Genomic DNA, 6462 nt, shown 5'->3' with positions numbered 1-6462 from the left:
TGAGAATCACCACTAAGAGAAACCATGTCCTCGAGGCACTAGTTGATGAAGGAGACAACATACATACTTACGAGGATTGTACCAAACTTGGACAACCCCAATTGATCCCTAGCATTGCAAAAGTCAACCCATATGGGAAAAAACCCTACTCATTACTAGGAAAATGTAAAGTCATGGTTGGGAGCCTCTCAATTAAATTTTACATGCTACTAGGGGGTAGGCAAGGAAACGTTGTTGGGATGAGGCTTCAAAAAATAGACTTAGTGCAATGTTGACTATGTGACCCAATGGATCCACCTCACTCTAGCAAGTATCAGTTCCTACTATCTACATTTCCTACATAACTAGGCTCTATATAGCCTATGACTCTAGTATCCTAGCCACCATAACAAATGCAAATATTTGAAGTTCCCTTAAGGTATCTTATGATACCCTTCATGGCATCCCAATGTTGCATGCCAGATGTTGCCATATAATGAACCACAACTTCCATTGCAATTGTTATATGTCAAGTCTAGTGGCTATCATGGCATATATCAATTTGACCACAGTGGATGCATACAGGATCTTGGCACTCTCATCATCTGACTGGGAACAATTTGCTTGATTGACCTTCACATGAGAAGATAATAGGAAATCAATAGACTTATCACCTTGCATATGGAACTGCTCAAGGAATTTATGAATATACGCCTACTATGACATGTAGAGGAGTCCCTTAGAGTGGTTGCACATAATATGCGTACCAAGCATAAAGAACTGCTAAATGAATTTATGAATATACTCCTATTGTGACAAGTAGAGAAGTCCCTTATAGTAGTTGTGTATATTACGCATACCAACAAGTATGTGAGAGGCATGCCATATGCTTCATCTCAAAGCTCTTCTTGAGCTCTCTCTATAAAGCATCCAGCTTATCATCAGTATGCCTAGCAATAAGTATATCATCAACATATAGCATCAAAATTATAAGGCTACTATTATGAGCCTTCTTCGTGTGAGGTGTCTCCTCCAACAAACCCAGAGGAGTCCTCTAGTAGTTGACTAAAATTCATATCCATGCACATCACCATCCTGTCTCCCCATGGGAAACCTTGGACTTAGTTGAACATGGGAATATTTGTTCTACTTCATAGGGGAAGTGTGGACAAGTCACCCCTAACATCAATCTAACACCCACCTAAGAAATACCACTTTTTAATCAATCAAAGGTAGGAGTGAGGTTAAACACCGCGCTTGGTTCAAAGAGAGTGAGAGATAGGGGAGAGTGTAACTCAACCCCCCACCCATAAGGTAAAATCTCAGCTCCGGCCCCCTAAAACAGTGTTAAACATGGTAACTAATGTTAGATATGATCAATGCCCCACCCTCATTAGGTGCTACCAATGATCCATGGTGCTCAAAGTTGTAAGGCCCCCATTATGAGGAGAAGCCAAATGTGAGCCCGGACATTGGTTGAGTCTTGACTTGTATATCAGATGAGGTCTATGTGACCGGATGGCAAAAAGGTGACTGTTGTGGGTCTAATCTTTGGGTTAGACGGAGTGGTTAAGCTGGTAGCAACTCGAGGCACATTGCATTGAGTTGCGTGGTAAGGGAGTTAAAAGGGGCTCCTATTGTGGGGTCCGATGGTAAAGGGAATATTCCCTGGCCGACTAGTGGAGGCTCATATGGTAGGTCGGTCAGCAGGCCGACCTAACGACCTTCGCGGGCTATAAAAGCTAAACCCCTTCGCGGCCATCATTCACTTATCTTTCACCCAGTCAGAGTTGTTGTTCCAGCTAGCCTTAAGCTCTTCGCCTATCTTCTGTCTAGATCACCATCTAAGCTTCACTCAGTGGAAGCGCACGGGTGGACAGAGCCATCTTTGTATCAGTTGTTTGGAGTTAAAGAATTTTACTGATTCTCCTCTTATCTGTTGTGTACTCTCTATCTCTTTCTCAGATTCTGTTCGCTGCGCCGTGTAATATTTTACATGGTATCAGAGCCCAGGGGGCTCTAGAGATCGGAGAGCGTGCAAGAGGCAAAGGCTTCAACAGCAAAGAGAAACGATGTCGACTCCGGGAAGCAGTTCTGGCGCATCAGGAAGCGGTGCAGGAGGTGGTGCTGCTGTACCGGCTATTCAAACACTGAGGATTCGTCCACCAACCTTCAGCGAAGGCAAGTTAGATGGTACAAACTACACCTTGTGGAAGTTCAAAATTACAACTATCCTTGATTCTTATGAGCTTCTGGAGACTGTGCTGGGGACTGACGCAGAACCACAGCCTATCCCCGACCCATCAAATCCTAGTGTGATGATTCCTCCGAATGCAGATCTTCTACGAGCTTGGAAACGAAGGAATGCAGATGCATTGTGTGCCTTAGTTACAAGCTGTTCTGACAGTGTTTTGACTCTGATTCAGCATACAACCAAAGCGTCAGAGGCTTGGAATGTAATAAGGAGTCAGTATGAAACACGAAACCAAACAAGGATTCAAAACTTGGAGAATCAACTAGCAGCGGAGAAGTTTGCTGAAGGAGAGACGGTTGAAGCATTCATCACTCGGATTAAGAATCTGCGCGACCAGATGGCTGGCGCTGGGATACAAAAGACTAGCGAAGAGCTAGCTCGGAGGTGTCTTCGGATTTGTCCACAAAAGTTTGATGGACTAGTAACTGCCCTTAATACTCAGGTGAGACCTCAAGCTTTGACTTTTGAGGAGTTTTGTGCATTATTAATGGAGGAGGAGTTGAGGCTGAAAGCCCGAGAAGGAAGCAACAATGGAGATGCTGCATTCTCTGCCAATGCAAAAGGCAAAGGTGTTTCCTCCACCGAAAATGATGGTGACAAAAAGAAAAAGGGCGGCAAGAAGAGGTTTCAAGGAGAGTGCTTCTACTGTAAGAAGAAAGGACATGCAATTGCAGATTGTCATGTCAAGAAGGCAGATGAAAAGAATGGTACCCTTAAAACTAAAGGGAAAGAGACAGCCAATACGGCTGAAGCAGAGTTGGAATTATTCATGGCGACCATTGAGGAAGTGTGCTCCTCGGCGCAAGAAGAATCTACCACTGACTCTTGGGTGTTGGATAGTGGGGCCTCCCGTCACATGACCAACAAGAAAGGTCTATACAGTTCTATGCAGCCTCTACAAGAATCCATCACTGTGACGGTTGGAAATGATGCTAAATGCCCTTCTGCGGGCACAGGTACTATTTCTTTTGTTGCTGCAAATGGCGAAGTAAAAAAGCTTTCAAATGTGTTGTATGTTCCCGAAATCAGGAGAAATCTCTTATCAGCTGCTGCCATAACTGATCTTGGTCATGAAGTGAGGTTCAAGAAGACAGGTGCAGAAATTATTGATAGTGCTGGCATAATTGTTGGCAAAGGAGAAAGAAGGAACAACCTGTATGAGCTAAGTGCTCTTACAGCCACCGCTGGAGTGGGCACAAGTAAGCTTTGGCATGAAAGGTTTGGACACATCGGATTTGCAGTATTGAAGGAGATGCAAAAGCAAGGTATGGTTGCTCACCTACCTACAATAACTGAATTGAAGGAACCATGTGAAGCTTGTATGATGGGCAAGCAACAGAGAAAGGCATTTCCACAAGAAAGCAAGAATAGAGCACATGCTCCTCTAGAGTTGGTGCATGCTGACTTGTGTGGTAAGATGCCTACACAGGCCTTGGGGGGATCTTCTTATTTTATGTTGATTGTCGATGACTACAGTAGGAAGATGTGGGTGTACTTCCTTCGTGATAAGGCTCAAGCTTTTGGTAAGTTTAAAGAATGGCTAATACTTGTTGAGAATGAAACACGGAAAAGTGTGAAGAAATTTAGAACAGATGGTGGTGGTGAGTTCAACTCAAAGGAGTTTGAAGGCTTTTGCAAGAGCAAAGGGATCAAGCGTCAATTGACGACGCCTCACACACCTCAGCAGAATGGTGTTGTGGAACGCAGGAATCATACCATTGTGGAGATGGCAAGATGCATGCTAAAGGGCAAGGGATTGCCTAACCATTTTTGGGCTGAAGCTGTTAATACTGCAGTCTACATTCTAAATCGGAGCTACACAAAGGCTCTCAAGGGAAAAACACCTCATGAGGCTTACACTGGTAAGAAACCATCTGTTTCACATTTCAGAATTTTTGGATGTGAATGTTATGCACATGTTCCAGATGAGAAGAGAAACAAGTTACAACCAAAAAGCAGAAAATGTATCTTCTTGGGTTATAGTGATGAGCAGAAGGCTTACAAGTTATATGACCAAGAGGCAAAGAAGATCATCGCGAGCCGTGATGTGGTGTTCAAGGAGGAGCCGCATACAGTGGAGGAGGAGAAGGCAAGGTCTTCCACTTTATCATCAAGCGAAGAAGTAGTCCACTATGAACCTGTCCCGAGAGCTATCCCTATCCTTAAGGAGGAGGAAGCATCATCTTCAGATGATGAGGAAAAAGTTCACCAACCTGACATCACCCCACCGGAAAAGCCATTGCCGCGCTGGGTGAAGCAGCTCTATGACCACAATAATCCTATGCCTGCATCTGTTGAGGAGAAGGCAGACGGACCAAGGAGGTCTCAGAGAATAGAGGAGCAAAGGAGGGCTTCTGCTCACATAGTCAACATGGCCTTGATGGTTGAGATTATGAGAGAAGTAAAGGAGCCAACTGACTTAGAAGAAGCACTTGCAGATCCATCATGGAAGGCTGCTATGCAAGCGGAGTATGACAGCATAATGAAGAATGACACTTGGGAGCTAGTGGATCGGCCAGCAAAGCGGAAGATTATTGGCACCAAGTGGATCTGGAAGGTAAAGTACAAGGCTGATGGTACCTTAGAAAAGTACAAAGCTAGACTGGTTGCCCAAGGATTTTCACAAGTTGAAGGGTTTGATTTTCAAGAGTCATTTGCCCCAACTGCCAGAATGACCACTATTCGCACGGTACTTGCAGTGGCTGCCCACAAGAAGTGGCCAGTGTACCAAATGGATGTTAAGTCAGCGTTCTTAAATGGTGACCTCAAGGAGGAGGTGTACGTGGCTCAGCCACCAGGGTTTGAGGCCCCCCATTCTGAGAACAAAGTGTGTAAACTGAAGAAGGCATTGTATGGGCTGAAACAAGCCCCCAAAGCATGGTACCAGCGGATAGATAGGTTCTTTTTAAACCTAAACTTCAAAAGATGTGCCTCAGATGCTAACTTGTATGTTTACAGGGATGGTAAAAAGTCTGTAGTGATTGTCCTATATGTGGACGACCTTCTTATTACAGGTGACTATGAAGATATGATCAACCAAACTCGAAAGGCTTTGAGTTCTGAGTTTGAAATGACAGACTTGGGCTTGCTGCACTATTGTTTGGGGATTGAAGTCTGGCAAGAGCCAGGAAAGATCTTCATCTCTCAGAAGAAGTATGCATGGGAGATCTTGAAGGCATTTGGCATGACCGAGTGCAAGGAGATAGCTACACCTATGGAGGTGAATGCAAAGTTATCCGTCGAGGATACATCAGCATTAGCAGACATTGGGAGGTATAGGAGGTTGGTCGGCAGTCTGATCTACTTGTGTAACACCAGACCAGATATCAGTTTTGCTGTTGGTGTTTTGAGCAGGTTCTCAAACAAACCTCATGAGAGTCATTGGAAGGCTGGGATGCGGGTGCTCAGATACTTGAAGAAAACTCTTGACTATGGTATCACATACAGTTTCGGAACTTCTCTTGTGGGGAACTGTGACTCAGATTGGGCAGGAGACATTGATTCCAGGAAGTCAGTTTCTGGTTATTGTTTCTCTTTGGGTTCAGGAATTTTCTCTTGGATTAGTAAGAAGCAACCAACAGTGGCATTGTCTTCTACCGAAGCAGAGTACAAGGCAGCTTGTTTTGCTGCATGTGAGGCCGTATGGTTGAGAAGGATTCTATGGCATATGGGAGTGCAGGATGAAGAACCAACTGTGCTGAGATGTGACAATCAGAGTTGCATCGCCATTGCCAAAAATCCAGTGTTTCATGCACGCACCAAACATATAGAGATCCAGTATCACTATGTGCGTGATTTGATGGAGGATGGGATAGTGGAATTGGTCTACTGTCCAACAGAGGAGAATGGAGCAGATATCTTCACCAAAGCACTTACGAAGGATCTGCTTCAAGTTCATCTTCAGAGACTCGGCATTGGGTCGAGGAGATAGTTCACCTATGGGTGGACATTGAGGGGGGGTGTTAGATATGATCAATGCCCCACCCTCATTAGGTGCTACCAATGATCCATGGTGCTCAAAGTTGTAAGGCCCCCATTATGAGGAGAAGCCAAATGTGAGCCCGGACATTGGTTGAGTCCTGACTTGTATATCAGATGAGGTCTATGTGACCGGATGGCAAAAAGGTGACTGTTGTGGGTCTAATCTTTGGGTTAGACGGAGTGGTTAAGCTGGTAGCAACTCGAGGCACATTGCATTGAGTTGCGTGGTAGGCCCGATGGTAAAGGGA

Source organism: Lygodium microphyllum, chromosome 1, assembly GCF_053477565.2.
Source record: "Lygodium microphyllum isolate KBCC chromosome 1, Lygodium_microphyllum_v1.1.10, whole genome shotgun sequence".
Classification (NCBI taxonomy): domain Eukaryota; kingdom Viridiplantae; phylum Streptophyta; class Polypodiopsida; order Schizaeales; family Lygodiaceae; genus Lygodium; species Lygodium microphyllum.
This window is presented reverse-complemented; position numbering follows the sequence as displayed.